This window comes from Erithacus rubecula (assembly GCF_903797595.1).
Source record: "Erithacus rubecula genome assembly, chromosome: 4".
In the NCBI taxonomy this organism is placed as follows: Eukaryota; Metazoa; Chordata; class Aves; order Passeriformes; family Muscicapidae; genus Erithacus; species Erithacus rubecula.
The window spans coordinates 17,314,833-17,339,170 of record NC_136686.1 but is presented as its reverse complement, the minus strand read 5'-3'; the positions used below and the strand labels follow the sequence as shown (position 1 = coordinate 17,339,170).

At 47.1% G+C, this 24,338-nt stretch overlaps 2 pseudogenes across 2 annotated transcripts in view; both read left to right on the top strand.

Moving 5' to 3' along the window:
• The first annotated feature begins 1,055 nt into the window (after positions 1–1,055).
• The window catches only part of LOC306800782, a 40,492-nt pseudogene continuing 17,209 nt past the window's right edge, over positions 1,056–24,338 (top strand). The window contains exons 1-13 of the transcript XR_013777938.1: positions 1,056–1,165; positions 1,692–1,806; positions 2,058–2,231; positions 2,319–2,425; positions 3,147–3,237; positions 4,186–4,361; positions 4,545–4,638; positions 6,167–6,333; positions 10,450–10,543; positions 12,417–12,583; positions 12,788–12,881; positions 13,331–13,560; positions 19,222–19,369. The product of XR_013777938.1 is annotated as an uncharacterized misc_RNA (transcript). The remainder of the gene's footprint in view (positions 1,166–1,691; positions 1,807–2,057; positions 2,232–2,318; positions 2,426–3,146; positions 3,238–4,185; positions 4,362–4,544; positions 4,639–6,166; positions 6,334–10,449; positions 10,544–12,416; positions 12,584–12,787; positions 12,882–13,330; positions 13,561–19,221; positions 19,370–24,338) is intronic.
• Positions 19,446–22,997, top strand: LOC306801625 (annotated as a pseudogene). Its single transcript, XR_013777939.1, has 4 exons — positions 19,446–19,555; positions 19,911–20,898; positions 21,391–21,526; positions 22,859–22,997. The product of XR_013777939.1 is annotated as an uncharacterized misc_RNA (transcript).

The window sequence follows — 24,338 nt, the reverse complement described above, 5'->3', positions numbered from 1 at the left end:
AAGAGACTCACCCCCCAGCTGCCTACAAGTTCCTTTTCAGATCATCATGGCGAGCGATAACGTCTCCCTGCTGTTTCCTTTTCCCTAGGCTAAACACCCTCAGTTCCCTCAGTCATTCCTCATAAGACTTATTACCTTCCAGGATACCTAAATGCCTAAATCAGTAACCAGGCTTCCATACGATCGCATACTCCGCTATTGCAGCCTTGGAGCGATCATCTCGAGACCTGCGGCGGCCGCCGCCCGCTCGGACTGGGATCCGAGCCCACCCTGAGCTCCATTTCGGGGACGCGTGCGCAGCGGCACCGTGGCCACGCGCTGAGGGAAGAACCCAGAGCGAGGGAGGCGAGAGCTGCGAGAGCTGCGAGAGCGCTGCGGCAGCGTCGGCTCCGACCGTGCCCCGGGGCCGCCTGAGGGCAGGCAGAGCCCGGGGCCGCCGGCCGCCTCACGGGCCGCGGGCAGCCTCCTTCGGGGAGCCCGCCGAGGCCGCCCTCACGGCCGCGCCCGAGCCTGTGCCCGTGCCATTTCTGTCCTCGTGCCCGTGCCACACGCTCACGGCATCGATCGCTCCCCGCGTGCCTCTGGCCGTTGAGGCGCCGCTCACGCGTGGTGCCGCGGTTCTCTCGTTGCTCGTGGTTATGTTGGTGCCGCGGTTCTGTTGCTGCCCGCGGTTTTGCCGTTCCCCGGAACCGGCGCTCAGAGCTGCCCAACCCTCTCTGGGAGCAGCAGCTCGTTCCGCGTTGGGAGCACTGCGCGTCCCTGCCGCCGCCTCGGAGGCTCCTGGCCGCAGCCACCGCGCGGGGCGACTTGGCCTCTCTCTTGCGAGCGCAAGTCCTCGTCGCTTTCATTTCATTGTCCCCCATTGCCATCCCCACCCGGAGGCAAGCAGCGCGCCGGGTGCTTCGCGCTGCTGGATTGCCCCCAGCAGGGCCATGGCGTTGCACGCCCTACAGAAGAGAGTCAGGGGACTCTTCATCAATAGGCGACAGCAGTCGCCATCCAGCAGCCGGTGTGGGCAGCCCTGTGCCGCCACCAGCGGTGCCGCCAGTGAGAAGGTCCGGGGCAGGCTGCACCGCGCGGCTGCCCGCGGCGACCTGGCCTGGCTGAGACGGTGGCGCTGGTATTATAGGAGAGCCGGCATCGACCCGCCAGACCAGCAGAGGCGGTGAGTTCTATGGGCCACCGAGGGGACACCTTGGCTGCTTCTGGCAGGCGCTGCTGCGGCAGTTTCTGAGCCGAGCTCCACTAGTTCTCGGCAGGCTTCTCGTAAGGGAAAGGCAGAACGAGAGCATCAGCATGGTGCTGATGACCAATCCCCCCAGCAGCTTTGGATGCCATGTGGAAGCAGCGCTCTTAAGGCTGTGTGTGGAATCGCGTTCAAGCTAATGGCTTGAAAAGCGAGATTTGTCCTGTCAGCTGGACAGCAGTGAACTGTGGTGCTTTTCACGGCTGGGAGCTGCCTTCTCGGCTCCAGCACTGTTGGTAGTGCATGCTGCCGGCCTGCCGCTTTGCCGTGGTCTCTGCAGGGCTGTTTGCAGCTGCTCGGACCTCGCCCATTCTCTTCTGCCCGGTGGCTGATGCAGCAGCAGCAAGTGGGAGGAATAGAGGCTGGGCAGGGTCCCCAAGGCTGAGTAAAGACACTGATTTTATAATCTTTTTTTCCGTGTTGAGACTATCTGTTTCATTTTTAGGACACCTCTGCATCTTGCTTCTGTGAATGGCCACGCAGATGTCATCAGATATCTAGCACAGAAGAACTGCAAGCTGAATGTGGCTGATAATTTAAAAAGCACTCCACTGATGAGGGTAAGTGGACTGTGTTCTGACCTTGTAAGTGGAGCTTATTGACAGTGCATTGCAGGAGAGGTGTCTTGCATGATTCCTTACACAGAAGGGCCATAGAAGCATGCATGTTGTTACTTGGCGTGGCTTAGGCCTCTGTTATCTAAATCTTTGAAGATGTCCTTCAATTCCAGCATTGAGGAGATGAGCGAGTTGTGACAAGAGTGACACAAAAATGTTGAAAGTCTTCCCCCTTTTTTGTGTGTCATTCCCAGGCAGTACAGTGCCAGCAAGAGAAATGTGTGTCTGTTCTGCTAGAACATGGTGCAGACCCAAATCTGGCAAATGCTGACGGCAACACTGCCCTTCACCTGGCTGTCCTGTCTGGTAACACAACTATAGCAGGGCTGTTGCTTGAGCATAATGCCAGTAGTGATGCTGAGAACCAGGTAACCTTGGCATGCGGGTAAAGCTTCTCTTTTGAACAGGTGCGAGCTTGTCTTTGTTTTTCTAATGGAGAGTCTCTCATCTTTCAGGAGGGATATACCCCCTTAGATCTTGCAGTCTCCAAAGAGCATGAAGAGATGCTGGAATGTCTTCGGAAAAAAGCAGCTGATGGGCATGCTGCTGAGCAGGGTGAAAGGTGAGGGATTTGTCTAAACAGCACACAGGCCTCCTCAGTTGTCAGCAAGTGTGACTGAGGAGAGGTGTGGGAATGAGCTTAGAAAAAGAAGGAAGAGCCACATGGAAGGAGATCCCCATGTGACTGGGAAATGCAGGTCTGCTCTTGGCTGCTCTCCGACCTTTGGTACTCTTGTACTTTGTCCACTGAGGACCGTCAGAAAGTGTTGTCTGTGGTGTGCTCTCCCCACACATACCAGAACTCACTGGGAAACTTGCCATTAGCTCAGCAGCAAGGTTGCTCGGCAGGAGAGTGGGCTTTAAGCAAAGGAACAGCTGGTGCATTAAGTGGTACGAATGGGAGCATTGGGAGAAAGAGAAGCAACTTGTCCAAGGGGAAATGATGGGTTCCAGCCACACGAAAAGACAAAATGTCTTGCCCTGTAGATGGTCAGGCAGTTGAACAGCTTGCCCCAGGAGTTGGTGCAGGTGCATCCAGGGGGATTTTGAAGAGCAGCAGAAGGAGCCCTAAATAGCAGGGCCTGACGTCAAGGCTGCACTGTGGAGGCAGTGGGACTGGAGATGTCCTGAGGTCCCTTCTAGGCTGCATTCTGCAAGCTTACATGTACTTGGCTTTCCTTTCACTGTGCTTATAGGAAAGGGGGAAACACTATATTTGGGAGCAATCAGGGAAAAACTATGCCAAATTTGACATGTTTCCTATCAAATTTTGGATGCTTTAGGACTGCTCTTGCGGTGACTACAAGACATGAAGCTGACGTGGAGGAAGACAAACCGCGCCTGCAGGAAGAGTTGGAGAAGGTTAAAGTGGAGGTATGGAAAGGCTGTCCCAACAGAAAAAAATCATGGTGTGATTGTTACTTTCCTGTTCATCATGAAAATGGACAAAAGAGTATTCTGGGAGACAGAAGGAGAGAGACCTAAGGAAGTAGTGATTATATTGGGTTTTAACCTGCCTCTGTCCCTTCTGCCTCTGCTCCCCACCCCAGTGTTGAGGTAGAACTGCCTCTCTTCAGTGTTTCCCCACTTCACTGTCAGGGGTGTGGGATTCCTCTCTCTGCTCTACATTCGAGGTCTTCCTGGTTTAAGAACACTCCCCAAGCAGCCCAGGGTGATTCCAAACTCCAGAGCAGGTCTGATGGTGCAGTTCACCTGGGAGCCTTTCTGAAATGGTGCTCACTGGGATGTAACTGCTGCTGTCCCTCAGGGCCCCACCACACTGAGGCAAAGCTGCCTTTCCTCAGGGATCCACCACTTCCCACTCAGTGGGAGCTGGCACCTCTCTCAGTGCTGCACTTGTCATCTCTGCCACTTGAGAAAACTCCCCATGCTCCCCTGGCAGTGTGCTGTGCTCCAGAGCAGGTGCACTGGAGCAGTTATCCTCTGACACTTCCAAGACTCCTTCCTTCTTTAGGAATAAAAGCATGTCAGTTCATGCTTTCATGCAGTAGCAAATAAAGTGAATACAAAGAGCATCATCACAGGTCCCCAGAAGGCTTGGAGCAGCAGTGTCAGTGCTTAGAACCAGGCTCTAGGAAATCTGTGGAGGGATGGGAGAGGCTGCTGCAGAAGAATAGGAAGTAGCACAGCTTGTGTTCATTTGCTAGTAGAAGCAAAGCTCTGAAGATACTGGAGATGATTGCAGTTCTTTGGGCAGAGGGTATGGGCAGATAGCTGCAGCACATGAATCCTTGGGCAGCAGCTGACTCCTCTGTATAAAAGCTCACCTGACAACTGTGGATTCTTTCTGTGGCTTTACAGTTGCAGGAGATGGAAGAGAAATATCTAAATTCTGAGCGTTGTGTTCAGAACTTGATGGCTGCCTTCGAGGAGAAGGATAGACAAGAGGAAGCTGCTGCCCTGGAACTGCAGGAGCATCTCTCAGCATACCTTGACCACGAGGCTTCTGTGAAACAACTGGAAGAACACATGCTACGGTGAGGGCAAACACAGTGAGACAAGGTGTCTCTTGCTTGCAGAAATTGGGAGGAAAGAACAGGACACATATTCTAATTCTGAAGGACACTCTTGCTTTTGATTTTGTTTATTCACATTGTACATCTGGAATTGGTGCTCTCCTTGGAGAATTTTCTTTAATAAAACCAATATGTTTCTTTAAGCCTTGAAATTCGGAATGCCGGATTGGAAGCCACTGTCGACCAACAAAACAATAGGATTGAAGCCCTGGAGAGAGACCTGCAAGCCTCTGCCTCAGTAAGCTGATCATAACTTTCACTTTTCATGACTCCTGAACCGAATTACCAATTTCTGTGGGCACATTTTATGGTGAGGTTTCCCTGGAGAGCCAAGGGGAGCTTGGTTCCTGCATTCTTCAGAATACAGGCTTTTCAGAAAGCAGCTGAGAGCCTTGCTTTCACAGCAAGTGGCCTTTGAGTGGCGTTTCTAGTTTTGAATAGAAGCAGTGAAGTTTTCCCTGCTTCCCCCTGGCAGCATGGGGCTGCTTAGCTGGAAAAGGGGGAGAGAGAGATCATTGGTTTATGGCTACCTGTTGGGAGCCAGCAGCATTTCTTAGTTTGACTTCACTCTGGAGACAGGCATAATTCTGCAGCTGAAGAAGTAAAAGCACCCATAACATGCTCAGTGAAAACCTCATGCCTGTGGAACACCTCTGCCCTAGAATGCAGTGCCACAGCTGCAGCAGAAGGTTGCCAATGCAGGTCTAGAGCAATCCACATCCAAATTTTCACTGGGATTTACTAGAGGCCACAGGGCTGATCTTGAGAAAGGCAACCTGTACTTGCCTAAGGAAATAGCTAGGGCTTGAACAGAGTTAGGGAAAGCCTGTGCCTTGAGAATGAAGCTGTGGGTGTCTATTTCTTCCAATACACCTTGAAAAAGAACAAGACAGTATCCCAGGAAGCAGGAGAGAGATGCAAGGAAGTGAAGATTATATTGTGTTTTAATCTGCCTCTGTCCCTTCTGCTCCCCACCCCATAGTTGCTCAGTTTTAGGTGAGGTAGAACTGCCTCTCTTCAGTGTTTCCCCACTTCACGGTCAGGGGTGTGGGATTCCTCTCTCTGCTCTACATTCGAGGTCTTCCTGGTTTAAGAACACTCCCCAAGCAGCCCAGGGTGATTCCAAACTCCAGAGCAGGTCTGATGGTGCAGTTCACCTGGGAGCCTTTCTGAAATGGTGCTCACTGGGATGTAACTGCTGCTGTCCCTCAGGGCCCCACCACACTGAGGCAAAGCTGCCTTTCCTCAGGGATCCACCACTTCCCACTCAGTGGGAGCTGGCACCTCTCTCAGTGCTGCACTTGTCATCTCTGCCACTTGAGAAAACTCCCCATGCTCCCCTGGCAGTGTGCTGTGCTCCAGAGCAGGTGCACTGGAGCAGTTTTCCTCTGACACTTCCAAGACTCCTTCATTCTTTAGGAATAAAAGCATGTCAGTTCATGCTTTCATGCAGTAGCAAATAAAGTGAATACAAAGAGCATCATCACAGGTCCCCAGAAGGCTTGGAGCAGCAGTGTCAGTGCTTAGAACCAGGCTCTAGGAAATCTGTGGAGGGATGGGAGAGGCTGCTGCAGAAGAATAGGAAGTAACACAGCTTGTGTTCATTTGCTAGTAGAAGCAAAACTCTGAAGATACTGGAGATGATTGCAGTTCTTTGGGCAGAGGGTATGGGCAGATAGCTGCAGCACATGAATCCTTGGGCAGCAGCTGACTCCTCTGTATAAAAGCTCACCTGACAACTGTGGATTCTTTCTGTGTCTTTACAGTTGCAGGAGATTGAAGAGAAATATCTAAATTCTGAGCGTTGTGTTCAGAACTTGATGGCTGCCTTCAAGGAGAAAGATAGACAAGAGGAAGCTGCTGCCCAGCATGTTGTGTCAGAATACTTTGACCACGAGACTACTGTGAAACAACTGGAAGAACACATGCTACGGTGAGGGCACAACACAGTGAGACGAGGTGTCTGTTTCTTGCAGAGTCTGGGTGGAAACCACAGGAGAGATACTGTGATTTTGACTGATACTTTTCAGCTGTGTAACTTCATGCTGTTTATCTGGAATTGGTGTTTGTTCTCGTGGATTCTGGCACTAACATCTGTATTTCTTTTTAAGCCTTCAAATTCAGAATGCCGGATTGGAATCCAGTTTCCGCCAACAAAACAACAGGATTGAAGCCCTGGAGAGAGACCTGAAAGCCTCTGTCTCAGTAAGCTGATCATAACTTTCACTTTTCATCAATCCTGAGCCGAATTACCAATTTCTGTGGGCACATTTTATGGTGAGGTTTCCCTGGAGAGCCAAGGGGAGCTTGGTTCCTGCATTCTTCAGAATACAGACTTCTCAGAAAGCAGCTGAGAGCCTTGCTTTCACAGCAAGTGGCCTTTGAGTGGCATTTCTAGTTTTGAATAGAAGCAGTGAAGTTTTCCCTGCTTCCCCCTGGCAGCATGGGGCTGCTTAGCTGGAAAAGGGGGAGAGAGAGATCATTGGTTTATGGCTACCTGTTGGGAGCCAGCAGCATTTCTTAGTTTGAGTTCACTCTGGAGACAGGCATAATTCTGCAGCTGAAGAAGTAAAAGCACCCATAACATACTCAGTGAAAACCTCATGCCTGTGGAACACCTCTGCCCTAGAATGCAGTGCCACAGCTGCAGCAGAAGGTTGCCAATGCAGGTCTAGAGCAATCCACATCCAAATCTTCACTGGCATTTACTAGGAGCCACAGGGCTGACCTTGAGAAAGGCAACCATGTACTTGCCTAAGGAAATAGCTAGGGCTTGAGCAGAGTTAGGGAAAGCCTGTGCCTTGAGAATGAAGCTGTGGGTGTCTATTTCTTCCAATACACCTTGAAAAAGAACAAGACAGTATCCCAGGAAGCAGGAGAGAGATGCAAGGAAGTGAAGATTATATTGTGTTTTAATCTGCCTCTGTCCCTTCTGCTCCCCACTCCATAGTTGCTCAGTTTTAGGTGAGGTAGAACTGCCTCTCTTCAGTGTTTCCCCACTTCACGGTCAGGGGTGTGGGATTCCTCTCTCTGCTCTACATTCGAGGTCTTCCTGGTTTAAGAACACTCCCCAAGCAGCCCAGGGTGATTCCAAACTCCAGAGCAGGTCTGATGGTGCAGTTCACCTGGGAGCCTTTCTGAAATGGTGCTCACTGGGATGTAACTGCTGCTGTCCCTCATGGCCCCACCACACTGAGGCAAAGCTGCCTTTCCTCAGGGATCCACCACTTCCCACTCAGTGGGAGCTGGCACCTCTCTCAGTGCTGCACTTGTCATCTCTGCCACTTGAGGAAACTCCCCATGCTCCCCTGGCAGTGTGCTGTGCTCCAGAGCAGGTGCACTGGAGCAGTTTTCCTCTGACACTTCCAAGACTCCTTTAGGAATAAAAGCATGTCAGTTCATGCTTTCATGCAGTAGCAAATAAAGTGAATACAAAGAGCATCATCACAGGTCCCCAGAAGGCTTGGAGCAGCAGTGTCAGTGCTTAGAACCAGGCTCTAGGAAATCTGTGGAGGGGATGGGAGAGGCTGCTGCAGAAGAATAGGAAGTAGCACAGCTTGTATTCATTTGCTAGTAGAAGCAAAGCTCTGAAGATACTGGAGATGATTGCAGTTCTTTGGGCAGAGGGTATGGGCAGATAGCTGCAGCACGTGAATCCTTGGGCAGCAGCTGACTCCTCTGTATAAAAGCTCACCTGACAACTGTGGATTCTTTCTGTGTCTTTACGGTTGCAGGAGGTGGAAGAGAAATATCTAAATTCTGAGCGTTGTGTTCAGAACTTGATGGCTGCCTTGGAGGAGAAAGATAGACGAGAGGAAGCTGCTGCCCAGCATGTTGTGTCAGAATACTTTGACCACGAGACTACTGGGAAACAACTGGAAGAACACATGCTACGGTGAGGGCACAACACAGTGAGACGAGGTGTCTGTTTCTTGCAGAGTCTGGGTGGAAACCACAGGAGAGATACTGTGATTTTGACTGATACTTTTCAGCTGTGTAACTTCATGCTGTTTATCTGGAATTGGTGCTTGTTCTCGTGGGTTCTGGCACTAACACCTGTGTTTCTTTTTAAGCCTTCAAATTCAGAATGCCGGATTGGAATCCAGTTTCCGCCAACAAAACAACAGGATTGAAGCCCTGGAGAGAGACCTGAAAGCCTCTGTCTCAGTAAGCTGATCATAACTTTCACTTTTCATCAATCCTGAGCCGAATTACCAATTTCTGTGGGCACATTTTATGGTGAGGTTTCCCTGGAGAGCCAAGGGGAGCTTGGTTCCTGCATTCTCCAGAATACAGGCTTTTCAGAAAGCAGCTGAGAGCCTTGCTTTCACAGCAAGTGGCCTTTGAGTGGCATTTCTAGTTTTGAATAGAAGCAGTGAAGTTTTCCCTGCTTCCCCCTGGCAGCATGGGGCTGCTTAGCTGGAAAAGGGGGAGAGAGAGATCATTGGTTTATGGCTACCTGTTGGGAGCCAGCAGCATTTCTTAGTTTGACTTCACTCCGGAGACAGGCATAATTCTGCAGCTGAAGAAGTAAAAGCACCCATAACATGCTCCGTGAAAACCTCATGCCTGTGGAACACCTCTGCCCTAGAATGCAGTGCCACAGCTGCAGCAGAAGGTTGCCAATGCAGGTCTAGAGCAATCCACATCCAAATCTTCACTGGCAGTTACTAGGAGCCACAGGGCTGATCTTGAGAAAGGCAACCAGTATTTGCCTAAGGAAATAGCTAGGGCTTGAGCAGAGTTAGGGAAAGCCTGTGCCTTGAGAATGAAGCTGTGGGTGTCTATTTCTTCCAATACACCTTGAAAAAGAACAAGACAGTATCCCAGGAAGCAGGAGAGAGATGCAAGGAAGTGAAGATTATATTGTGTTTTAATCTGCCTCTGTCCCTTCTGCTCCCCACTCCATAGTTGCTCAGTTTTAGGTGAGGTAGAACTGCCCCTCCTCAGTGTTTCCCCACTTCACGGTCAGGGGTGTGGGATTCCTCTCTCTGCTCTACATTCGAGGTCTTCCTGGTTTAAGAACACTCCCCAAGCAGCCCAGGGTGATTCCAAACTCCAGAGCAGGTCTGATGGTGCAGTTCACCTGGGAGCCTTTCTGAAATGGTGCTCACTGGGATGTAACTGCTGCTGTCCCTCATGGCCCCACCACACTGAGGCAAAGCTGCCTTTCCTCAGGGATCCACCACTTCCCACTCAGTGGGAGCTGGCACCTCTCTCAGTGCTGCACTTGTCATCTCTGCCACTTGAGAAAACTCCCCATGCTCCCCTGGCAGTGTGCTGTGCTCCAGAGCAGGTGCACTGGAGCAGTTTTCCTCTGACACTTCCAAGACTCCTTCCTTCTTTAGGAATAAAAGCATGTCAGTTCATGCTTTCATGCAGTAGCAAATAAAGTGAATACAAAGAGCATCATCACAGGTCCCCAGAAGGCTTGGAGCAGCAGTGTCAGTGCTTAGAACCAGGCTCTAGGAAATCTGTGGAGGGATGGGAGAGGCTGCTGTAGAAGAATAGGAAGTAGCACAGCTTGTGTTCATTTGCTAGTAGAAGTAGAGCATTGAAGGTACTGGAGGTGATTGCAGTTCTTTGGGCAGAGGGTATGGGCAGATAGCTGCAGCACATGAATCCTTGGGCAGCAGCTGACTCCTCTGTATAAAAGCTCACCTGACAACTGTGGGTTCTTTCTGTGGCTTTACAGTTGCAGGAGATGGAAGAGAAATATCTAAATTCTGAGCGTTGTGTTCAGAACTTGATGGCTGCCTTGGAGGAGAAAGATAGACAAGAGCAAGCTGCTGCCCTGGAACTGCAGGAGCATCTGTCAGCATACCTTGACCACGAGGCTTCTGTGAAACAACTGGAAGAACACATTCTACGGTGAGGGCACAACACAGTGAGACGAGGTGTCTCTTGCTTGCAGATTCTGGGTGGAAACCACAGGATTGATACTCTAATTTTGAGTGATACTCTTTGGCTGTGTAACTTCATGCTGTTTATCTGGAATTGTTCCTTGTTCTCGTGGGTTCTGGCAATAAGACTTGTATTTCTTTTTAAGCCTTGAAATTCAGAATGCTGGATTGGAAGCCACTTTCTGCCAACAAAACAACAGGATTGAAGCTTTGCAGAGAGACCTGCAAGCGTCTGCCTCAGTAAGCTGCTCAAAAATTTCACTTTTCATGACTCCTGAGCCTAATTACCAATTTCTGTGGGCACATTTTATGGTGAGGTTTTCCTGGAGAGCCAAGGGGAGCTTGTTTCCTGCATTCTTCAGAATACAGGCTTTTCAGAAAGCAGCTGAGAGCCTTGCTTTCACAGCAAGTGGCCTTTGAGTGGCATTTCTAGTTTTGAATAGAAGCAGTGAAGTTTTCCCTGCTTCCCCCTGGCAGCATGGGGCTGCTTAGCTGGAAAAGGGGGAGAGAGAGATCATTGGTTTTTTGGCTACCTGTTGGTAGGCAGCAGCATTTCTTAGTTTGACTTCACTCCGGAGACAGGCATAATTCTGCAGCTGAAGAAATAAAAGCACCCATAACATGCTCAGCAAAAATCTCATGCCTGTGGAACACCACTGCCCTAGAATGCAGTGCCACAGCTGCAGCAGAAGGTTGGCAATGCAGGTCTAGAGCAATCCACATCCAAATCTTCACTGGCAGTTACTAGGAGCCAAAAGGCTGACCTTGAGAAAGGCAACCTGTACTTGCCTAAGGAAATAGCTAGGGCTTGAGCAGAGTTAGGGAAAGCTTGTGCCTTGAGAAAGAAGCTGTGGGTGCCTATTTTTCTAATACACCTTGAAAAAGAAAAAGACAGCATCCCATGAAGCAGGAGAGAAATGTAAGGAAGTAAAGATTATATTGTGTTTTAATCTGCCTCTGTCCCATTTGCCTCTGCTCTCCCCACCCCCAGTGTTGACATAGAGCTCCCTTTCCTCAGTGTTTCCCCACTTCACGGTCAGGGGTGTGGGATTCCTCTCTCTGCTCTACATTCGAGGTCTTCCTGGTTTAAGAACACTCCCCAAGCAGCCCAGGGTGATTCCAAACTCCAGAGCAGGTCTGATGGTGCAGTTCACCTGGGAGCCTTTCTGAAATGGTGCTCACTGGGATGTAACTGCTGCTGTCCCTCAGGGCCCCACCACACTGAGGCAAAGCTGCCTTTCCTCAGGGATCCACCACTTCCCACTCAGTGGGAGCTGGCACCTCTCTCAGTGCTGCACTTGTCATCTCTGCCACTTGAGAAAACTCCCCATGCTCCCCTGGCAGCGTGCTGTGCTCCAGAGCAGGTGCACTGGAGCAGTTTTCCTCTGACACTTCCAAGACTCCTTTAGGAATAAAAGCATGTCAGTTCATGCTTTCATGCAGTAGCAAATAAAGTGAATACAAAGAGCATCATCACAGGTCCCCAGAAGGCTTGGAGCAGCAGTGTCAGTGCTTAGAACCAGGCTCTAGGAAATCTGTGGAGGGATGGGAGAGGCTGCTGCACAAGTGTGGAGACCCAGAAAGGCATTCCTAATTAAGGAAAATGAGAGGCCTTTCTGAGGTGCCTTCTCCTGGTAGCAGATCTTGTTTCATCTGGCCAAAGCAAGCCCTGTTCTGTTTTCTAGCCAGCCCTGTGCCCTCTCCCTGTCTATCAGCTTTTCTGTAACTCCCACCTAGTTTCCCTGTAATTGGTCCCTAAAGTTTTCCTTGCCCTGCTCATCTCATGCAACAAGCCCCACACAAGCCCCATGACCTTTGTTCCCTGAACTCTGGACAGTGCATGTGTGTAGCTGAAATAAACATCTCTGTAACACCCTTGCAAAGGTCTTTCCTGCTCCTTTAAATGTTATCACCCCAAGCAACAACTAGATGCAACATAGAAGAAAAGGAAGTAACACAGCTTGTGTTCATTTGCTAGTAGAAGCAAAGCTCTATAGATAGTTGAGATGATTACAGTTCCTTGGTCAGAGGGTATGGGCAGGTATCTGCACCATGTGAATCCTCTGTATGAAAGATCATCTGACAACTGTGGATTCTTTCTGTGGCCTTACAGTTGCAGAAGGTGGAAGAAATATATCTAAATTCTGAGCGCCGTATTCAGAACTTGATGGCTGCCCTGGAGGAGAAGGAAAGAGAATCGACAGCTTCTGCCACAAAACTGCAGGAGCAGGTGTTGAAAAATTTGGAGACTGTGAAACAACTGGAAGAACGCATGCAACGGTAAGAGAACAACACAGTGGGACCAAGTGTTGCCTACATAAGTTGGTTGGAAACCATAATAGATAGTTAGGTAGCCTTGTATCACAGCAAATCATTATGGTTTTGAATGTTGCTTTTGATTTTGTATGTTTTACTCTTTTTTTTTTTTTTTTGGAATTGGTACTCTGGCAGATTTTTATAATATGGCCTTTATTTCTTGTTAAGCCTTGAATTTGAAAAGACTGGTCTGGAAGCAACTGTCCAGCAACAAAGCAACAGGATTGAAACCCTACAGAGAGACCTGCAAGCCAGTACCTCAGTAAGCTGCTCCAAAAGTTCTCTTTTCATGACTTCTGAGCCTAGTTGCCTATTACTGTAGAGAAATGTTATGGTGTATTTTTCCCAGAGAGCCAAGGGGAGATCAGTTCATTCTCTATTCTGCTGAATAGAGGCTGCTCAGAAAGCAGCTGAGGATCTAGCTGGCTTTCATAGCAAGTGGCCTCAAAGTGCTCTCTATGCCCTGTCCTACAGAGATAGTGGCCTTTCATTAGTAGCTTTGAATAGTAGCACTGCTTTGGGCTTCATCCTGAGTGAAAAGAATTACTTACAGGAGTAACTCAGGGTTCTGCCTTGCTTGCTGATGCTAGTGAGGAGGCACAGCTGCCTCTCTGAGCCAAGCTGGGCCCTTGAACTTGGGTACACACACTTGACAGGTGGGGAGAGTTCTCTTTTTCTTTGTGGTGGTTGAAGGTGCACTCTCTCTTTCAGGCACAGGCAGCCTCCCAGGACAGAGTAGAACACATCAGAGCAAGTCATCGTGCTTCCCTGAGAAACCAGCTAAAAGACAGAACTGGAGATGTTGAATGTAAATTGGACAAGATAAAAAACACTCCGCAAGGCAGTAGTTTTGCAAAAGAATGTGCACAGGCAGAAGTGGCAAAGTACAAGGAGCTGTATCTGAAAGAAGTGAAAACTAGACGAGCAAAGGAACTGGAAAGGCAAGTCCATATTTTTTGGAGTGGTAATAAAAGTGACTCCTGTTTCCTCATGCATCTTCCTTCCAAATCACTCTTCTCCACCTGCTCAGCGTCATGTGTGGAAGCATGAGATGCCATAATTCTGCAAGACCCTTCCCCTTCATCAGCCTTCTCTTCATTTCTCTTTAGTATTTCAGCAGGAACACCACAGCAGCAACATTATTGCATTAACAGCATACTTTTCAAGTTGATATGGTTTTAACTGGTAGCTTTTTTTAGCAGTCTTTATAATTTCTCCATCCTGCATACCACACCAAAGATCAATTTCATGTCCATTACTCTTTGAGTATGAACAGGAAAGAAAGATTAGTTCTGCCATCATTGCTGCCATAAGTAAAACTTGGAGTATAAATAAGCCCCTCAGAAAACAGCATTGGATTCTGTGAAGGAATTATCTTTATTGGCTTCCGTTTAGGCGGCGGCTCTGAGCTTTGAGCTTCCCTTGGGAAGGGGGGCCAGCCCAGAGTTGTTATGCTGGTGCCTTCCAGAAGAAGCTAGGTAAACACATGGCTTTCACAGAAGGCTTTGAAGCCCTCATGCTGAGCAGTCCTAGGCGTTGGTGACACTTGCTGCTCCTCGCACCTGGTGTGGCATCTTAGAAACAGACCCTCCAAACCAGCTCAGGTCAAATGATGGGCTATTTTTGGAGGCCCTTCATCTCACAAGCCAAATAATACTCAGGGACCTGGAGTCTAACTTTGGGAAAGTGTTACTACCAAAGGTAACTGTTTGTGTGCTTTGGAATGTTTCAGAGCTAACAAGAGACTCGATAAAGCCAACGCTAAGCTCATCTGGAAGCGCCTTGAAAGGCAGTCGTCGGTCCCAAGCAGCACTGTCAGTGGAGATCTGGCTGCAACTCCAGTTCTGCATTCAACTGCACTGGGACATCTTGGCAACCGCTCAGGACTGGACAGGAATCTGAGTGCAGGAGACAGCTTCCTAAAGCAATATAGGAAGCACTTGTCATCCAGAAAGAGGCTTGTAGCCTCTGTGACCAAGGTAAGCATTTTGAAAAACCATTCTTGACTCCTGCTAGAGAGTGGCATTGTGCAAGGTTGGAGAACTCTTAGCATGAAGTTAAAATCCATTATTTATTCCATGCCATATTGTCTAATAGGCCAAAGAAACTGCTAATCCTCAGAATAGTTGGCAGCTGTACATTGTAAGGCTGAAGATTTTGGTCACTGGGGGTGTAGCAATTTTAAAATCCGAGTCATACATAGGAATAATTGGTTAGTGGTCTGTGTACCAGAATTTGAAAGATGGGTCTTTGGTGTGTATCCCAAGGCAGGGGATGTCTGTCTGCTGCAAGTATTGCAAGAAGATTTTGGGATTCACGCCACTTGTTATATTTCCAAACTGTCACGCTTCAATCCTAACAACTGTGCCAAAGGCTGGTGCAAATGAATGTGGGTGTCTTGGTGTGGGAAAGAATGGTGAACTCTGCTAGCTGCAACCAGTGTGAATCAGTGGATTTATGAAACCAGTTTCCCTACAGAATGTGAGAAGGGGAATTTCAGCTCCCTTCACTATCTCTCAACTTCTGTTCCTTTTCTATTTCATTTTCCATCTGTCCTCTTGTATTTTAGTGGTCTTTCTATTGTGAGCTTTTGGCCTTGCCTCATGTGCAGGTAGGCCATGTTCTTGTGTCTCACTGAAGACCTTTGAACTTCAGGCTCTTTTTCTTTCTTCTTCAGCTCCTTAATCAAAATTCTTCTCTCTCTTCTCTGCAGCCAGAGATGAGACAAGGTTTGTAGCCTGTACTGTTTAACCTTGAGTGCTACTGGGAATGTTTTGTCTTTTTATGCTGCTAGGATTTGATTCAAACCTACAGATGCATTCCCATTGGCCTAAAGCTGGAAATGCTTTGGAGCTGCTGGTTTCTCTGAGTGAAAGAGTGACTTGCTGCTGAGTAGTTCTGTGCTTTATGTCTTTGTGAAGTTATGGCTTCTGTGGTAGTTCAGCTTCTCTAAGATGGCACCGTAGGCATGGATTTCGTCAATTCTCATGGAACTTAATTAACTAGAGAAGTCTCTTTACTGCCCTTGCCTGTTCTGACAGTCAAAAAGTTCTGGGTAGCAACAGTGGTTGTGTGTGCAGTAGCAGTACTGCTCTGAAGTTCCGTTCCTAGACCCTGAGTATCATCTCATGGAGTCTGAGAGGATCCAGCTCACTCTGTGCACAAGAAGATCCGTGGATAAATAGAAAGGCAACATCTCTTCCTGGAACAGAACTACTGAGATGGTGACTGCTGCAAGTGACCCAGTATTACTGCCTGAAGAGCTAAGCAGTGAGAGGTACCTGCTCAGGACACAGACAGCAACTTGAGGAATAGTGGAATTCACTAAAATGCTGCAGTAAAGCTGCAGACAATTCTGGAAGGATATGCTAAGCTAATCAAAGCATATAACCATTAGTAATGCAATACAAAGGACAAGCTAAGCAATGCAGCTAATGATGCTACAAAAGAATGCCTGTAGTGATGAAGAAAGATACATCACCAGTTACTGCAATACTTTGCCATCACCCCAGTCTGAGACACCTCAGCTCTGAGGGGAAGGTGTCACAGGGAAGGACTGGAGAAGCAAGTTTCAGGGAATTCCTGTGTGCATCCACCTTGCAGGCCACTGGGCTCTCCCAACTTTGCTGTGACAGTAGCCCAGCTTTTATACTGTTAAACAAACAAGCTGGCATCATGTGTCATTTCATCCTCCTGTTGGCTTTCTCCCAGAGCCTGGCTCAAGGAGGAACCAAGGGATTGTCTTTGATCCTATACCCCTGGTTAGGCCAGATGTGGCCTCATGCAGTTTCTAGATTCAGAATGGCAAATACATGTTCTGCCAGTAAATACACATGTAACAATGCTTTGTTCATGAGCAAATATATATAGATAACACTGACTGGAAGGTTCATCTATAGGTCAGCTTTGGCTGCAGGCCTCTTGTTCAGGCCTCAGTCAGGGCCTGTTGTTCAGCCCTTGGTACTTCAGGCCTTCTCCAGAGGGGGCAGGAGGACAATGGAGACTGCCAGAGTCCTCAAAGGTGGGTTTTCATGCAAAGGCCTTTTCATTCCTTTTCAGAGAAATCCATGTGTTGGCTTTATTTCCACCTATTTCTCTTTCCTCAGGCAGGGGTGAGAATCACAAAAAGGCTACTGGAATAAATAAGAGGCAAACAAGACCTTTTTCTTCCCTTGATTCATCCGCACGTGTTGCAGAGGGTTGTGTGGAGCTTCTGGTTGTTGTGAAAGCTTCATAAATCGGGGAAAGTGCTTTCTGCCAACAGCTCAACTACTGCAGCTTTGCTCAGGATTAGTGCTGCTTTAGGTCGTCTCTTAGTCTAGGCCTTGGATTTCCTGCTTCCATCCACTACCCATGGCTCATTTCATGTTCTAGGGGGATCCCTTTCCCCAGGATTTTACTGCTGCTTGTCCATGCTTGAAAAATACTTGAAGCTTGGGGGAAGTTGTTCTTTTGGCCCCACTGAGAGGAGTTTGGCTCCATCTCTGTTCCTCCACCCTCGTGGTAGTTAATACACACAGACAAGGTGGCCTGAGCTTTGTCTACTCCAGGAAAGAAACAGGCACAGCTCCCTCAGCCTCTGCACACAGCTCACGTGGTCCAAGGCCTTTGGCATCTTCTTGGCCATCACGGGCCATCATCTCCATTTGCCATGGTACTTTTAGGTTTTATCACGTTGTCTGTGGGGTGTAAGAATGTTTTAGGAGTAGTAGCAGTTCTATTTGAGTCATATTATGTCTTAACTGTATATTTGATGTATAATTCTAGGTACACCAGGAACAGGAGGGAAAACTTACTAAGGAACTGGAAAAAGGTAATGTGTCATTAGGAGTGTTTTTAAGGAAATAGGTGACTGTTTCTATGTCTTGACAGCTTTCAAGTCATTACTTTCACTTCCTCTGCTAAGCACAGAGATGGTTTTTTGCTAGCTCTCCATTTTAGACTTGAATTTGAAAAGTTCCTGCTTCCCAGCATATTGCATAGAATGTTATGCACTTGCCTAGAAAAATACAGAAAGAAAATTCATCCACTGGCTCAAACAGAAACACTTGGTTGAAGATGAAGTTGCCCTTCAACAGTTAATTTCCAGCAAAAACATCAAGTCCCCAGAGTTTTATAGATCTTGATATATTTCAGCCATCCCTTCCTTCCCTGTACATGGATTGCATTCAGTACTAAACCATACCATACATGTTCTTTGCTGTTAGATCTTGATTTTTCTTGCTGTGATTGTATGATATTTCTTGCTTGTCTTTGCAGCCTAGATGTTGGCAGTCTTGTTTGGAATATGTCACAAGTGCATGATCAGGGACAAAAGATAACATTTCTTCAGGAAGAGACTGTTCAGTAATGTTTAGGCAAACATGAGTTCAGTGCTTGCAACATGGAGCATAAAACACCCTCTACAATTTGAGGCCAGGCGTCCAAGGAGGAGTCCACCTGCTTCGTGATAGCTGGTCCTCCAGAGTCACTGCTCTGCAGGGACTGCAGCTCTTGTAGCTGTAGTGTTCCAATAAAGCACAATTTGAACATTTAAGGAAAGCAAAGACTTGAGGCTGAAGAGCTGTGCAGGAGCTGTGCTAACAAGCACTGCTAAGGGCCACTGGAGTCGTGTGCAGTCCCAGAAGATGTTCACTGAACGTCTGTCACTAGCTTTACAAATGCTGTTGACTGATAAGCAAGTGTGCACAGAACGTGTTTCTTCCTTTTGCCCAGTCCTTCCCTTGTTAGGTGTCCTTGGAATTTTTGAAGCCTCATTCAGGTTTAGAGACTCTCAAGTTATGTAAAATCTTCTTACAGTGCTTTATTTCTTCCTGTATGCTGTAAAAGTAACATAAAGAATGTTGTCTCTTCTCCCCACAGCCACTGCTGGACTTGAAACTAGATGTGCTCGACTTACAAAGAAGTTTCATTTGTCCCAGGATCCCGTTTCCAGAGCAAAATATTAGTTCTGCCTCACAGTCGCCTCCTGACCCAGCCTCTCTCTTCCACCCGAGTCTTCGGCTCTTCCCTCCCCACTACGTGCAATGACTTCGCCGCTGTCACCGGTCTTCATCTCCTTTGTAACCCAAAAGTTCGGCAATTCCAGGCTCCAGCCGTGTCTCTGGGAGTCTGATCACCGGACTAGCGTCACCCATCTTCGTGCCTTGAATATCCCGAAGGTTGGCAGTTCACGGCCTCTTGTCTCAGGCTCCCACCCAGCGCTTAACCTGCATCAGTCGGCAGCTTGCGAGCCCAGCTGGCTGGAGCAGACGTGTTCCTCTGATCAGGCACGTGACAAGATGGTATCTGAAGCTCCCCTCCATCCCCTTTGCTGCTGTATTAATCCTCGCCCATTCGCCCAAGGCTGACAGCAGCACTAAACGCCCCGAGGTATTAATTCCAGCCGAGCGCTATTCCGCCCGCAACTGCCCCGGGCGCGGGGCCGGGCTCGGGGCTGTCGGGGGCGGCGGCCGCGAGCTGTGCCCCGGAGCTGCCTGAGGTGCGCTCCGCAGGAGCCGCATCGCGTCGAGATCGCTGCGGGACCTCTCCTCCCCTGTCCCTGTCCCTGTCCCTTCCCTGCTTCCCTGAGGCACGATACAGCCCGCCGTCTCTCTCCCTAGCGAGATTGTGCCCGCGTTCCTGCTGCGGAATGAAAAGGATCTTCGCGTTCGGGAGGAGGAGGAAGGGGCAGCCGCCCTGCCTCGACCTGGCCCAGGTGCGGCAGGGACTGAAGAAGTGCGGCATCGACGGGCGGGACAAGGCGGAGCGGTAAGGGACGCTCTCGGGAGCCCCAGGTGCAGCTGCAGCAGCTCCGGGAGCTCCCCTGCTCAGGAGCGGAACAAAGGATTTGTTGTTGTTACTGTTAAAAAAAATTCTTACATCTTTATTTACAGAAGCTGCAGAAGCCAAACCTGACACTGATAATGAGTGCTTCACAGCAGTTCAGGAAAAACAGTAAGTTATTTGCAAAAGATTGCATGATGTACTGATATATAATATAGACTTGCCAAGTAGGTTTTTTTGGTTGATTTCAGGGTTTTTTTGGAAATAGTAAATGAGGAAAGTAGTGTTTTGTAAACACTTATAATGTTAATAGTTCAGAATAAAATAAATAATTAAAAAGAAGATATTAATCCCCTCCTAAGTCCTTTTCCATCATCTGGTTCATCATCCATCCTGCCCCACCTAATTTCTTCATTTCTAAATGTTCCCAAATGGCTCCTCTCTTGTACATTAATCTGATAACATGCCAATTACTGTTTACATAATTCCTTCTGTTCATATGCATTTTTCTTTTTTGTTTTTTCAGGTGATGGTGGTGGTTCTAGAATTGAAAGTACAAAGTCGCCAAAGAAAAGTATCAAACATAGAATCCCATCAGGTGCAAATGTAAACAAAGGAGACAGTGAAGAATTTTTTAATCACGATGTCTCAGCTGCAAGCAACCTGGATGAAGAAGAGCTGGAGGAGGAAATAGGAGGAGGAAGAGGATGAAAATGGCAATGGAGATGGTGATGAAGATTAGGAGGAGGAGAAGGAGGAGGATGAAGATTTTACTGAAGGTGAAAAGGAGGAGGAAGAGCTGGAAGATGAAGAAACTCAGTCTAATGAAATACTGGAAGAAGACCAAACAGAATCTAAAGGGGAAATTAATCAGAAATTCGAGTATTTCAGTAAAGCAAAACATGAAGGGGATGCTCAGTGTGGAACTGGAGATGTGTGTGGTGATCATGAAATAACTAAAGAACATGATGAAAAAGTGAAGGATTCTGTTGACACTCCTGAGTCCTTCAAAGCTGGGTCTTGTGAAAAGTTTCAAGAAAATAAAGCGACTGTGTTTCCTAAGATCATGAGTAATGAAATATCTTGCAAGTCAGTACCAAAACAAGCTGTCTTTCAAAATCTAAATAATCTGCAAGATATGCAAGAAAGCTTGAACAGGAGAAGCATGATTGAGGAGACGTTTCACAGAAAGGCTGACTCCTGTTTTGCAGGCTGTGAAATGACAGACTGGAAAAAAGGGATACCTCAGCCTCTCTTAGTTGTGGTGTTAAAAGTCAAGCTTCAGTGATGGCTTTGAAAGTGGCAATAATTCTTGGCTAGCAGAAAAAACCCCAGGACCTGAAGGTGAAAGACTAACCTCTGTCATACTTGAACATGTGGATGGTGAAGATACTGAAGAGGAATATGAAGGAGTAGATTATAAAGTCTGTAAACCACTGAAACAAGAAAGAGAAAACTTGCACTTAAATGAGCAAGAAGAAGATTTGAGAGCAGCACTTCACTCAAGCACTGAAGTAAGTACACAAGGATGATTCAATCACAAGGGTATTTTCTAAGGTTCATATATAGGTAAGAAGCACATAGTAAACTGGATTTCTTTTAATGCTTATCTTTCACATATCTCCATCTTTTCATCATCCATTTTTGATGTTAGTGTCTTACTTGGAGTCAAAACAGTTTCTTTGCTATGGTATGGTAATATAGTATGGAAAAAGAGTAGGCAGTTCTGCTACAGTTTTTATCTGTGAAGTTTTACTACTATTTAGGAAAATTCATGGTGTGATAGCTGAAAGTGAGGAAACAAAAGTAATTTTGAATAAGATTGAGAGCAGTAAACCAATGATTTTTCTGTGGAGCAAAGTAGAAGGAAAAAAGAAATATGCTCTGGAATGTTGTAACTGAAATGAAGCTAGAAGTTAGACTGACATGAGGAATTGCTTATGGAGGAACAGCAAAGATGATGTTTGTTACTGTTCTTTTCAGCTGTTTTGGTTGATCTCTTTTAGGGAGAATCATCTGACTACCAAGAAGATGAGAAGGACGGTGCTGGCAGAAAGCTGCAAACTCCAGGTGTTGAGGATGTGAAAAATTCTGTTTGTAATGATAGGCATGAAGTCCACAAAGCTTCAAAGGACAACTCTGGTGAGAGAAATGACTTTATAAATCCAGACCCAAGTTCTTCATCTACAAATGTTAATGCATAGAAAATGAATTCAAATGGTGATTGATTCCTATGACAGCAAAATATTCTCTTGCCTGTGAGTCCTAATGGGCATTGACAGAGAAGGAAAGCAGATTGTGTTGCTTTTCATTCATTCTTAAAAGAACTGAAATTGTATGCCAAGCAATGCAATATGAAGCAAGTGCCATTCTTGATTTGTTGTGCATTCTCCCTGAAGTGGTCTAAATAAAATGCAGAGATGAAAAAGAGAAGGAGGACTAGAATGTCTTGAGTGACAGCAGTGTTCCCTTTTATGAAGAGCACTGTCACATTGAAATGTTGTGACTGATCTTGGCTGAAGCCAGGGGAGGATTTGAGTCAAGTTGAGAGAAAGCTGTTGCAGTGCCTCCCCTTGTCCAGTTTTAAAATGTAGGTGTGTGATGTCTCCAGCACCATGTGCTTGAAAACAACACCAGCCTAGTCAGAGTAGAGCACTTTGATACTGACCTGAGGTCTGACAGTTGGAAGAGAAAGCACCATTTCCATTGTCTGTGTCCAGAGTGCAGCTTGTTTCAGTAGATGTTACTAGAGCACGTGTAGCTGCTGTTCAGATGCTGTGCAGGGGGCCCTGGCAGAACCTGCTGTTGTGCCTGTACCTGCTCATCTGGCTATATGTGTTTTACCATAAGTGTGTACTTGGCATAGTGTAAGTAGTCACAGTTCAGACTGGAGCCAGCAGTTGCCTCTTGTGGGATGAGTGTCCTCACAGGCATTCAGCTCCCTTCTTTACATGTATGTGTCCACACAATTGAATACTGAATCAGTTTTTCCTAATGGAGTAGCTTAAAATAAAAATACAATAGTAAAATCTGGCTAGGAACCCTCTGAGAGTGAGCTTTAAAATCTCCTGGTAGTACAAGGGGAGCATTGTTTCTTGGTGACTTTGTTGGTGTTAGTGTGAGGTGGTTTTGAATGATATTCCTATGGCACACCCTGTACAATGGGAAGTGATAGTAAATGCCAAGTTTGGGAGCTGTAGCATGGGAGAGCTTAACTGTGTATACAACAGAACCACAGGATGCTGGAGTATCTTCCTGAGTGTTACCCAAGCGTGTTGGGTATTGCCTGTAGCTTTGTCAGCTGTTGTGCATTTCTGATGGAAAGGAAGCAAAAGGAGCTGGAAGTGTAAAGGATGTGTGTGGGTGGGAAGAAGCACTTGAATAAAACTTGGTTCTTAGTTTGTCCTCATCAATGGAACCTGCATCTTTGGATGCACAAACGCTCAAGCATCTCACTTCTTACCTTATTTGCAGGTACCCTTCCAACAGTGGGAGCAGAGCAAGAGGAAGATGCTGAATCTCCCTGGGAATTCAGAGGTACATTTTGTGAAGGACACAAGGGTTTCCACTGCAGGAAGTAGGAGTAAGATCCAGAATCACTTGAGAGCTTCCTTTTGATTTGGACACTGCTGTTGATAAGGTTTATTTCCTCTTTTTTTCCTTTTGCCATATGATTGTAATGGGGGGTCCTTGAATTGCAGCTGCTCAGTTAGGATTGGGATAAAGTTAAACTGAGCTAATGGCTTGGGTCTCAGCAATTGCCCTTTGAATTTTGTTTCTAGTATAGTAGTGAAACAGTGAAGTTCCTTGCTGCCTAAAATAGTCTGACCTTTTCACAGAGGCTGGCAAGATTGCAGCTTTTTCACCATACAGCCCTAGTCTGCTGACCTGGTTAGCTGTTGCCCTTGGGGTCTACAACCTAGATGTTGTCTAGCTGCTCCTGCACAGATCCTCTCTGCCTTTTGTAGGTGTACTCTGTCCTCTTTAAAGTCATGTTCAGTAGAGACACTGCACATGCTGGCCTTGTTTGCCTTTATTGTTCTTCCTGTCTGTGGCAATCAGCAAGGTCTGTAGCTAAGTCCCTCTGGTTCTTCTTTGGAGAAGAAAGAACTCTTCCCATTCCCTTCTTAAAAATACAAGGGTAAAATACTAGTTTTAAGGTAGTTGTAAGCTCTGCCTTGCTAATCTTTGATCCAAATGGCCCTTGCAGTTGGGATCAGCAGTGTGTTCTTTCACCACTGCAGGATATATGCCTAGGGAATGTCAGTACCAACTTGAATGTCATTTACAAGTTCAGCACAAATGCTGGACCACTGCAAACATGCAACTGTTGGTTCATAACCTGTATCTGGGGCTACCATTGAGTTAATTCTTGTTTGTGGTTGTCCAGTTTGTCAGTGTGGCAGAATAGTGGTGTGAAGGTTTTGCCTAAGATCTGAAAACAAGCACAATTGCTGCGATTTTCCAATATATTGTGTTTTGATGGATTCTTGTCAAGGACCTTAAAAGATGTTTTTGTATCTAGAATATACTTGATATGGTTTTCACATAAGTTTGGGTTCATGACTTTTGAGATAAGGGAAGGAATGGACAAGTTTCCCTAATAAATGCTTTTTCTTTGGATCTCAGATGGAATTTAACATTTCAGCACCTTGGGTGAAGAAATAGGCCCAGTTGTCCATGTGGTGGACAATGAAAGGTTGTCATGTTCATCAACACTGTATTAGCTTGGCTGGCAGGAGATTGTAAAATACCAGACAGTAGAACAATGGAGGAAAGAAGGTGAGGAAACATTGGCAGTTCCAAAGTAAAATTGTATTAAAGCAATAAAACATGAAAGAATAAATTGCTTTCTAACAAAGGCCACTGGTGGCAGAAAGCAGGCAGGCTTAAAGGTAAAAGTAACCCTCATTGAGACAACTCCAATCCTAGAAAAGCTGTTGTCTCTCATAAG